This window comes from Hesperophylax consimilis, chromosome 18, assembly GCF_061612785.1.
Source record: "Hesperophylax consimilis isolate HC1 chromosome 18, BYU_Hcon_1.0, whole genome shotgun sequence".
NCBI lineage: Eukaryota > Metazoa > Arthropoda > Insecta > Trichoptera > Limnephilidae > Hesperophylax > Hesperophylax consimilis.
The window spans coordinates 15,004,810-15,017,344 of record NC_142853.1 but is presented as its reverse complement, the minus strand read 5'-3'; the positions used below and the strand labels follow the sequence as shown (position 1 = coordinate 15,017,344).

General features: G+C 34.1%; 1 protein-coding gene across 6 annotated transcripts in view; it reads right to left on the bottom strand.

Annotated features, from left to right (window-relative positions):
- Nucleotides 1-12,535, bottom strand: part of LOC149415420 (uncharacterized protein CG43867) — a 766,937-nt gene extending 754,402 nt beyond the window's left edge. For 5 of the 6 annotated variants that reach the window (XM_089642596.1, XM_089642600.1, XM_089642599.1 and 2 more), the window contains exon 1: nt 12,224-12,535. The gene's annotated coding sequence lies outside the window, so the exon portion shown is untranslated. The remainder of the gene's footprint in view (nt 1-12,223) is intronic. The other variant, XM_089642597.1, reaches the window with a different exon arrangement.

Here is a 12,535-nt window from a genome sequence, read left to right as displayed (position 1 = left end):
TAAATATAATCCTTGAAATTATTGAACAGATATTTAATTATGCAGGTATACCTAAATTGAGAACGGAATTATTTGGTACCGACTCTGGGGTACGGGTTCACACCCAGGTGTTCAGTTGCTAGTATCCTACTAGCTAAAACCTCCGTCAGCTAAGTCATCTAATAGCTAGGTGCTTCACTAGCTAAGTCCTCTACTAGCTACGTCATCCGATAGCTAAGTTCTCCATTAGCTAAGTCCTCTACTAGTTAAGTACTCTACTAGATAAGTCCTCTACTAGCTAAATCTTTCACTAGCTAATTCCGGTAATATGTAAATCCTCTCCTAGATTGAATGGCCAAATTATTAGTTTTTGTTATTATTTAAGAATTACATAACTGCTTTTAAAGCACATACTATACATATTAGCATACACACAAAGTGTATTGTTAATTGTATTAGTAAACTTGATAGAATAATATATATAAAGTCAGAGAACTGGAAAATGAGTAGGAAAGCGATTCACTACGATTCGTAATGAACGACAAATTCGTGACATTTACCTGGAAAACAGGAGAAAATGTACGAAAGAGTTAAGCTAGTTAGGAGTACAAAGGATGAAAATTATATGGGATTTTCCAATAAGAGGTGTTATTTTGATATTCAATCGTAAAAGATCAATGGTTTCGTTGCTTGTGTGGCACGTAGCGCCGTCTTGTTGAAAGTAAACGTTGTCCAGATCAATACCATCCAATTCCGGCCATAAAAAATCATTCATCATCTCTCGATAGCGCAATCCATTCACCGGAACTGTTGCTCGAGCCTCATTTTCGAAAAAGTAAGGTCCAATGACTCCGCCGGACCATAAACCGCACCAAACAGTCACACGTTGTGGATAGAGAGGCTTTTCAACAATAACTCTTAGGTTTTCCGAGCCCCAGATTCGACAATTTTGCTTGTTGACGAAGCCACCGAGGTGGAAATGGGCCTCATCACTCAATATGATTTGCATTTGATTCACTCAAGTGAATTTTAATAATTTCAATGCGTTGTTGAAGCGTGTATCGTTCCATTTTTATTAATGGCGTAGTTTCTACTTGTCAAATGTCAAAAAATGACAGCTTTTTTTTTTTTTTTTTTTTTTTATTAACAAAATTTTTGATACATATACAATTCAGGTACATACATAGTAATATAGAATGAAAGAGTAACAAAAAAATCCCACAAAGGCGAAGCCTGAGCGTGGGTATTATAGTGTAAGGATAAAACAGTGGTGTTTAAAATATAGTTTTTTTTAAACTTGTTAAATGTATCTATAGAGATCAATGTGATTGGTTTTTTTTTTTAGAGAAGTTTCTATTTTTTCTTTTTTTTTTTTAAATTTACAAACATATACACACACACACACACACACACACACACACACACACACACATACACACACAGATACACGCACACACAGACACACGCACACACAGACACACGCACACACACTCACGCACACACACACACACCCACACACACACATAAAACATAGATGCATGTATATATTTCTTTGATTTAAAGAAATTAATCTTTAATTTACAGAAAGACATGTGGTAGTTTAGTTATTTAGAAACAGATGGCTTAAATTTTAGAAAAAAGTTACTCGCTTCGAAATTATTTCTTATCCAACTTTTAACATTTTTCTTATATAAGTTCAGGTTTTGAGACATGTTGATGGAATTGGGTAAAGAATTGAACAATTTTGGGGCAATATAGTTGATGTGCCTTTGGCCCAGCCTAGTTTTGCAGTGAGGGACTGTGAACACGCATGTGGTATGTCTCTGGCTCGAGCGATTTGTGTTTTTGGTGAAATTGATAGGACGCGTAAATATAAATTTGAGACATTGAATACAATAGATCCGTCTTAGTTCCATGATTTCTGTTTCTTGAAATAACTGGTTGGTGGGATATGTCTTGGTCCTTTGGTACATTATTTTAATGATGGATTTCTGAGCGATTTCTAAGGGTTTTACGTGATTATTGTAAGTTCCTCCCCAGGCAATTATTCCATAGGAAATAGATGAAAGCACTAACGCGTCATAAACAAGTTTCATGGTTCTTATATTGACAATGTTGCTCATTCGTTTGAAAATGTAACTTAGGTATCTCAGTTTATTGACCGTCTTTTCTATATGGTAAGTCCATTTGAGTTGGCAGTCTATAGTAACTCCTAAATACTTGATATATTGTCCGAATTTCACGTCTTCGCAATTTAAGCATGTCGCAAAGTTACAATTAGGGTTGTGGAACTTCAGATTAAGATTATTTTTAGGGGATGACTTTTGGGAATTGTAAAAGGGAATAAAGATAGTTTTATTCAAATTTAGACTGAGGAGATTTCTATCAAGCCAATCTTTGACTGTTGCAATACATTTGTTGGCTTTACTGGTTGTTTCTTCCCACGTTTTACCTTGTACTGTTATTGCAGTATCATCGGCAAAAGAGAGAATTTTACCTGGTATTGCAATATTGCATAGGTCATTGATGTAGATTAGAAAGAGTAGTGGCCCTAAGACAGTTCCTTGAGGAATACCATGTTTTGTCAAGTCATAGGTACTTAAGCTTGTTCCTATTTTTGTGCGTTGTTGGCGATTCAATATATAGCTTTTTAATAACATGAAACTTTTGTTTTTAATACCGACTTTAGAGATTTTTTTTAATAAAATTCTGTGGTTGACTGTGTCAAACGCTTTCTTTAAATCCAAGAAAATGGTTAGCGTTTTAGTGTTAGAGTCAAGGTTAGAGTATATGCTTTTGGTTAAGCTAAAGATAGCGTCATCGGTGCACAGTTTGGTTCTAAAGCCGTATTGATTAGCTGAGAGGATATCATTAGATTCTAGAAAGTTCATAATTTGTCGTTTTAAACACTTTTCGAAGATTTTGGATAATTGAGAAGTTAAAGTTATAGGTCTGTAGTTGTCTGTTTTGAATTGAGATCCGGATTTATGTATTGGAATGATGTGAGAGAGTTTGAAGTCATTGGGGTAAATGCTATGCCTGATGCAGTTGTTGAAAATATGATGTATTGGAATGATTATATGCTTTTTAATTGATTTAATTGTGGTATTGCTAATGTTATCTGGGCCATTTGCAGACTTCTCTTTAAGGTTGTCAATTTGTTTTGAGATTTCAAGTTCTGTTATTTCGTTGAATGTAGATAGTTCATATGTAGTGACATTAGAATCTGAAAGGCCGGGAGGAATTTGATTCGAGTGAATGCTAAGACTGGGATTATCATCTATGAGGGTTGAGGCGATGTTTGTAAAGAAGTGATTGAAATTGTTTGCAATGCTCTCAGCGTCTTCGATGGTTGTGTTATTGTCAGTAATGATTTTTTGAGGAATTTTATGAACTTTTTGGTTCCTGTTTGAGATTTCGTTTATGACGTGCCATGTTTTTTTGGAGTCGTTATGAGCATTATGTAGTTGTGTAGAGTAGTATTGTTGTTTTTGTTTTTTTATGATTGAGTTTAGGTAGTTTCTAAATAAAATGTATTCGTTCCGTTTGGTGTGGTTCTGTGCTTCGTTTTTGGATGTGCAATATTTTTCGTGATTTTTATAGATCTTAAAAAGTTTGTTTCTGTGTTGTATTGAGATTATTAGTCCGCGCGTAATCCACGGTTTTATGTGTTTGTGCTTACTTTTTGGCGGTGCTATTGTTTCTTGACTTTTTTTAATATAATTTTGAAGTATTTCATAGAAGGTATTTAAAGCCAAATTTGGGTTGTCATTAGATAGGACAGCGATCCACGATTCTTCGTTCAGTAAGTTATTTAAAGTTGAATAGTTGATTTTAATCATTGCTTTGTTTTTCGGTTCAACAGAGATGGATAAATTTGGTGTATGATGGCCGTAAAAGGTGGGATAGTGGTCAGTTATGTCGATTTTTAATGTAGCGGATTTATGTTGGAAATTTTTGTGTGTTTTTAGAAATATATGGTCAAGACATGTATCGTTTGGATGATTAGGTCTGGTAGTGTTGTTTATATATGATAGGTATCCTGTGGAGTATAGAACATTTAGATATTCGTTTGCGGTCGGATTTAATACAGCGTTTTGTATATTTATGTTAATATCACCCATAAAAAATGCAAAATCGAATTGATTAGAGCTGTTATTGTTGATAAAAGTTTTGATTTCTTGTGTAAACAAAATTGGGGATAAAGAAGGGGAGCGGTATGCTGTTAAAATTGAGTATTTTTTTCCTTTGGAGGAGAAGGTTGCATGGACGGCATTTGCATATTTGAAATGAGTGTTGTCTATGCTAATGTTGGATATGGTGTGTATATTGTAAAATATGGTTATGCCATCGTGAGAGGTGTGTCTAGACGGAATTGAAAAAGTAGTGTAGTTTGGTAAGTTGAAAGGGGTACATTCACGCATTTGTGTTTCAGTGAGTGCAATAAAATCAATTTGGAAGGTTAACGAATTTAAAAGGATACAGAAATCATCAAAATTTTTTCGAATGCTTCTGATGTTCATGTTTAGTATGTTGAAAGATGTGTCGTAGAAAAGTGTGTTTACATCTTCAAAATTGTCACATTCAAGAGTTTCAGGGATGCTGTTTTCTTCTGAAGGGGCCATTTTTAGTTGAGTCCGGAGGTCATCTTTGAAGGTACAGGAGGGAGTCCAGGTTATTGAAGGGGTATGTCGCTCGCGTCTCTGATGTATATAATTGGAGTATCCTTATTTTTGCGGAGAAGGACGTTCCCGTTCTTCGTCCACGCGTATTGGTAACCCATCGCCTTTGTTGCTCTCGCTAGCCAGAGTAATTGCTTGTTTTGTGGCGTCAGCTTTTCATTTATGTAGATAGGGTTTATCGAGGTGGAGTGATTTATATCTTTGGCGGAGAAATATCCCGCTTTTTTTTTTTGGGAAAGGATCCTGTCTTTCAATTCTTTTGTAGCCATCTTTATTGTTATACATTTCTTTAGTGAGTTGGTGTAAATGTTTATTATGGAATTATTATTTAGTAAATCTTCACACCCTATTTTTTTAAAGATGCATTCAATAGGTAATTTAGGATTTTCTTCTTTTTTAGTTTCGATTCCGTTGATTTCGAGCGATGTTTCAAGGCAGTTTTGTAGAGATTGATTTACAACAGATTTTAAATTTTTGTTTTCTTTTTCCACTTCCTTAATTTTTTTGTGTAGTTTATTTCTCTCTACTTCATAGTCATCGATTTTTAGTGAAAGAAAGTCAATGGTCTTGGTGAGTTCGCACAGCTGGTTCTTGAGGTTTTTTACATCTTTTAGTTCAGCAGAGAATTTTTTTTCTATAATTTCCGACATATCTTTTTTTAAGCTATCGATGTTTTTTTGGTTTTCAATGTTTTGAATAGCTATTTGAGACATTATGTCTTTTTTCATTACGTCCATTTTTTTTTCTAGGAACTGTATGATTTTATCTTCGCTATCCAGAATGGTTGTCTTGCCTCTGGTGCTGCTCATTGTGTATTTTTTAAAATAAGTTTATTGTTTAATTAGATGTTCTATATTTTTTGTTTAAAGGGTTTCAAAAATATCACACGTTACAATGCAGATTAAAATTAAATTTAAAAGAACAACAAAAAAAAATGCGGTTGAAAAAAAAGCAGCAAAGTTTTTTTTTTTTTTTGGAAACTGTGGGGTTTGAACTGACTTCCCGTATTCCACGGAGAGAATTGGCGAAACGTTTATACCACCAGGCTACTGACCGCCTTTGACGTATCGATAAATAATTATAATATTAATTGTGAGGGCACAGGTCCGTTTGTATTTGTTGTAATAAAAGGTTTTGATTGAGTTTGCAAGGCGGTCACTGTCACTTCAAATTGTCACTTTAATCACTTAAAATTGTAATGACTAGGCCGTTTAGACTAAACTAAATTGGATGAATCACTTCACTGGTTTTTCAGGTAAACACCAACCGTCGGTTGTTTGATTTTGGTGAGATTTTAACTATGAATTTGAGCGATTTTTGTGGAGCGATTATTTGACGTGCGCACTGTTTTAAATGTCGCTTCAAAAGTAACATCTATCGAAATAGCGGGCTATTCAAAATAACACCTCTTATTGGAAAACCCTGTAGACGAAGAATTAAAAAGGCATTCAAAGCAAATCAAAAAGAGTGCAAGCTGTAACTGACACCAAGAGAGGTTCTACTAAATATTAAGAGATTTTTCGAAACCTTTTGTATTGTGCTTTTTTCTCAAAAATAAATTTATTTTAATTAAAAGAATTTATTTTTAATTGTAAAATAAATCCCCAAATTATAAAAAATATATATACAGCATTTCCCACTAGGTATTTAAGAATGTTGTACACTGTACAGATAAAAAACTAAAAATAATGTTATTTTTTCACGTGTTTTGCAAGTCCTCTATTAGTTAAGTTTTCTACTAGGTAAGTCATCTACTAGCTTCTTCCTAGTCCGTCCGCTAAGTTCTCCTCAACATGTCATTTGCGTCATATAATAGCCAAGTCCTTCGCTAGCTAAATCGTCCACTAGCTTAGCGCTCTACTAAGTCCTCTATCATTGCACAAGCAAAATTTTCCTCATTTAATCATGTACGGAGAGTTAAAATATTAGACATGTTATTTGTAACAATCTAAAGCAAATTTAACAAAGTTGCGAATTTCTAAACTAAACTGGATAGACTGACCAGACCAGGTTCCAAAACCAGGCGACATTTATAAATTAGACGGGTGGACATAAATAAGCAATTAATTTCATTTACAAGTATATTTTATGCCCACGTCTGAATAGTACCAACGCCATTAAATAATACCAATCTGTATCTACATCACATATTTTTTACCGATTTAGCCAAAAATTCTTAGGCATTCTGTGGTTTTTTTTATAGTATTTTTGAAACCGAAGAATTTTTTGAAAATTTCAATCTCCTAAATGGGACGATTTTTTTGATAAACCGGAAAGAAAGGACTTCATTTACGGGTTCGAAAAAAGGATATAATAGTTAAAAAATCTTTTTTTAAATCAGCAGCTTCAGAGCAAGGCGACAATTTGTAGGGAATTCCCCAAATTGCGGGGAATTTTTAAGAATTAAAACTAAATCTTTTAAGAATTAAATTAGAGTGGAGATTTTGTGGGGAGAACATTGATATGAAAAAAATGCTGGGATTCTATAATATGAGAACTGACGAAACTAAAGAGCACTTACTGATTATCCAAAAATACTGAAAAATAATATTGACAATTACGTCAAAGTGTGAATAAAATATAATTTCGTTTGTTTTCGCAGCAAATTTAAAAAAAACTTATTTATAAGCTCGAACGAAAGAAAAATCTATAAATGATTAAATGATAAAACAACATAAATGCTATTTTCTGTAGAATTTCTTTTCATTTTGGAGGTAAGGGAACTTATGGGGAATTTGAACATCTGTTGTGGGTATTTTAGAACATATGTTTTGGCAACCCTGCTTCGAAGGCCATACTGACTTGAACGAATTTCACATTATTTATGTATCAAAATTCAAATTGCAGGGAGCGCGGAAGTTGAGTTTTATTGTTTAAAAAGGGATTCATACATAGACATATGAATATTAGTAGACCTGCCCTAAGTGATTAAAAGCGTATTATTCCCCACTCCCCATACCGGTTCCATTGGAGCCGGCTGGGCTCGCGTATGGCCTCAAGTGAATTTAGAAAACGTGACGTCATCATTCTTGTGCGAACTATGGTCGAGGCATCATCGGTTCATTTTACGAAATAACACGGCAAAATGGTGGCTTGTGGTATGAAAACTTGTAAAAATAGATGTGAAAAAGAGAATAAACCCAATTGTCGTATTACATTCCATATATAAGCATTATTTTACTTTATTTTAAGCATATTCACATCGTATAATATGGATCAGTTGTAGAAACATATACTATCACATCGAGATACGTCTGGACGCGAAACACAAAGCTGGTTGGTTGCTGGGAAGTAAATTATGAACATTTATAAAAGTGTCTTAACTAAATACTTAAACGAAATATTCGACTCTGAAAATAGAAGAAATTTATTTTTCCGAATTTGGACTTCGCAAATTAGTTCATAACGTGGCCGGTAATTTGCGCTCCCATGTAAAAATGTCTATTCATTCAAAAGCAGATTTTACTTTTAAGAACTAAATGGTGATATTATAATGCGAGATGCCTATATACTGTCAGATTGATTTATTGACGAATCACAGTCAGTTTTACCCCCTTCGTTCTTCAACAGTTGATTTTACCCCTCATCTTTAATTTCTAGTCTATATATTCATATGTCTGTGGGTTCATATAACTACCGCAGGATACGAGATCGCAAAAACAATTTTGGATAATGTATACCATTTATACCAGTATCATTATAATATTCATTGAATAACCAATACTTCTGCCATATGTAACCCCAAGTGGTTTGCTACGTTTGGTGATTTAGCAGGGGTGCCCGGGTTCATCGGGTGTGTTGTGTTCAGGATGCAAATGCCCACCAGCTGCGTGGCATACCAGATCGGGAGAGGCTGGTTTGGGTAGACCCTTTGACCTCTCCAACTGGTGTCTCGACCCATCACCTTGCGTCGCAGTGGGAGGGATTTATTCATATGTCTGTCACTCTTGGACACACTGATCCCTAGATTCCTACCCAACCCTCATACATTTTACCTTCCCAGAACCTCCTCTCCTTTCTCTTCTTAAAAAAAATATCACCACACAGCATCCCCAAAGATGACATAGGCCCTGAGGGAAATTATTTTCCTCAGGATTGGTTTATAATTTTGTAACACAACGATTGCAGGTGGAATTAAAAAAAAATAAACACAATAAAATCGGAGACAGAATTTGATGTAGTCGTTACGAGCTAAAAAAACCGGAATTAATTTTTTTTTTTAAGTAACATTTTCGTAATCTTAGTAGAAACATCTATTCACACGATTTTTCAGTCATTATAAAACGCATGCAAGTATGGCCCATTTACCGTCCCCCTCGCAATACACATAAATATTTACGAAACTTTGTATTTACAACTCTAATGTCAAATATGTAAGTTAACGCTCAATGAATGGAATTCAGATTAAGATACAGAAATATTATATTGATCTGGTTGACATTAGAAATTGAAATAAATTTTAATTACTAACCATTTTACAAAATTAATTAAGTACATGAGGTGTATACAATATTGTAACTTGTAACTAATTGTTTAGTTGAAGTAAAGGTATACATACATTCGCGTTAAAAGCGGTAGGAAGTGGTCCCGCCGCTGAAAGCATCCTTGTAACCTCTCTTTCCGTTACATGCTTCGTTCATGAGAAAGAATGAGAAGTTACAACAGAGCTATCAGCGGTATGCCATTAGCATAGCATTCTTGTTGCGCGGCAGAAATTCTCCGTTGGTATGAATTATTATAAACTCGTAAAATAATGGCATAAATAATAGAAGCTAGCGGTTTGTGTGGTTCAGAGAACAACACCAACTTCAATATCGATAGTCGACAGCAGTTACGGAGCTTGGTCAATGTCCTCAATAGAAGTATATCCTGTAACACTCGTAAATATACATTCACTATTGCGAAAACTATCAAAATTTTATGACGAATAGCTTTATAGTACCTTTTAATTACTATCCATGAATTAATTATATCATTGTATACTACCTATAACAACACGTAATTCATAAAATGCGCTAATGGATATCGTAAAAAGTGCTGAAAGGTTGCGCATTGTTTACACTGTGATTCTTCTAAAACATGCCACAAACACTTTTTTTCTGTCTAGAGATTATAGATTAATCTTTCTTTCTTCTGGGGAAATTTCTAGGCCAACTTACCTAACTATATTCAACTTTCAATGAAATTTCCATAATTTAGAAACATCCAACCAATTTCATCCATATTTTTCAATTGTTCAATAAGGAAAAAAAGTTAGGTGAACCTGGGTCATAAATGCAGTCATTGACACAGATACCAAATTATATGCATTTTCCTGTACTAAAATATCGTAATAACGTAATCGGTTGATTATTTAAAAAAAATACATTCTAAACTAAAGATGAGTATTTGTTTGCAACTTAGGTAGGTAGGTACTAGCTTTCGTGCCTCTTTCTACCAGCTGGATTCTTCAACGTTTTGATATCACCTGTCAGTTACATCGTATACACTTCTTACGGACTTAAATTCTGCTTTTTCGTTTAATTATTTTCATCTGCCAGCACACATACGAGATTTATGCTCCGAGAAAAGTAATTTATTCGTATCACATATAGCGAGTTCCTATTATCACAAATTTGTCTTAAGTCTTTAGTGACAAAATGTTTTTAAAAACATCCATCATTCCATCGGCCACGGAAAATCAAAGTATTGTGGACCTGCCCCAATGTTTTATTTATTTTTATTATGTAGCATTTAGCCGCAGGACGATGCGCCTTTAGACATTTTAATAGTACTTACCTACCTAAATAATTCTTACCAACATTTTATAAATAAAAAGAGAATAAACACTTTTGACAGTCAAGGAGTCAACGTAAATCATCCGTCCTAAAAAACTCTAACGTGCAATGGGATGCTGTCATCTTATAAAAACGAGCCTGCATCGCAAATTAAAAATGATAATAAAAAAATAGTGGCATTTATTTTTTTATAATCTTATGTCATTGGCAACATTTTTGAGCGGCCATTACAACGGAGGGATTATTCTAAATTAGAATTCAAATGAACCGCGCACTCGCCTTGCGCATAACAATATTTTTGTTTCCTTTTACTTTTCATTTCGTTACAGAAGGTAGCCTCGTGAGAAGTCGCGTCGAACACATTCATACTCGTACACGCATAATTAAATTACATTAGGTACTACGCCGAAATATTTATACTCATCACCATAATCTCAATGTTATTAAATTAGTACATATTTACTGGTAGGTACTGTACCAGTATTTCCGTGATCAGTAGACCTCGCTTTCAAAAAAGTACATTTGTAATTTTCTCTTATTTAAATCAAAACCAAAATTTTTTGATATCATAAAATTTGTGACATTTTTTGTGCTAAGAAACGTCATTATCTCAAGGACAATTATTTTTCAAAAATTCTTCAGGCAGGTAGGGGTAGGTACCAAGTACCATAATATTGAACATACCGCGAATAAAAAATTCCAAATAAACACGACAACTTTACATTTGAAAAAATAATCTTTACCGAACCATTGAAACGGCCACCATCTTGAAACGGAACGTGCAAACAAATTTACAGACAGACGAAATGCTAAATGGTCGAGTTAAAACAGGATGTCGCCACGCTTAGTCAATTACGAATAGTTTCAAAATATGCACTAAATAATAAATGCAAGAGTATGTAGAGTTACCTATTTAATTCTTGGTTAAATGTAAAAAGGGGCAAGTTGGGTATTCGGATTTCAATTACAAAGCAAAATTTTAAAGGTTATTGTCTTTTTATTGTTTTCTTGCGTAATAAAATGTTTATTACCTACGTTTGCGTAACCTTTTCAACGCATTGGAATGCGAAGGGACGGAGTTCCGTACCGGTATCTGGTAGGTATTTATACCTGTAGATAATATTATAATGGACACCCCTTTTCTTCATAATAGGGTGGGAACGCTTTAAGCTACATAATGAACGGATTCCTCAGTCTAAAGTAGCGCAATAAACATTTCAAGATTGAAAACGTATTACAGAACTTACTTACATAAATTTTAATATTCATTGAAAAGATATCACACTTATTATTTAATTCATGGTTTCATTGATAATGTTGTATTATCGAAGTCGGCATTCATATTCATTATCGAGGTAAGATCGTGCACACCTGGGCTCATACCGGTTTGTTCAAACTTAACTTAAATTCCAGGACCAGTAAATGAAATGAAAAGTTTAATAACATAAAACGGAACGTAGCCGAATTTACAAAGTGGACACTTACAAAGTAAACATTTTTGCGATAGAGTTAACTTTTTTATCACAGACAATAACAATATTGGAAAACAACACGGCGATAAGAAATGAGAAGGCAGTATGTACAAATTACCTGTAGAAGATTGAGACATTGTTACAGAATTTATAAAATCTCCGTTGAAAAGGGGGGTTTGATTTTAATAAGTATCATCTTATTATCATGTAGGTCAAACAACCCGAACCCCGATACACAAATCACTTCCCATTAGATCCCACATAGAGTCGAGCACGTCTAAAGTAAGGTTAATAATAAAACAATGTAACTCACCGTTATTTAACTAACAATCAAACAATGGAACTTGAGCAAACTGTCACATGATAAACAAACAGGTCCGTGTCAAACACCACGAGAAATGTCAAAATTAGAAGACATCAAAAACTGTCAATACACAAAACGTCATAACTAAAATACATCGCGGTCATTGTTGAATATTACGAAAAATATGTACTAACACTTGGCGCACGATATTGGAAAACGAAAAACTGAGTCAACTTCTTTGATTTGCCGGTTGATTAATCATCCAGAAGTGTAAAAAGCCAATAAAAAAGCGTGCAAAACGCGTTCACCACTCCTTTTCTC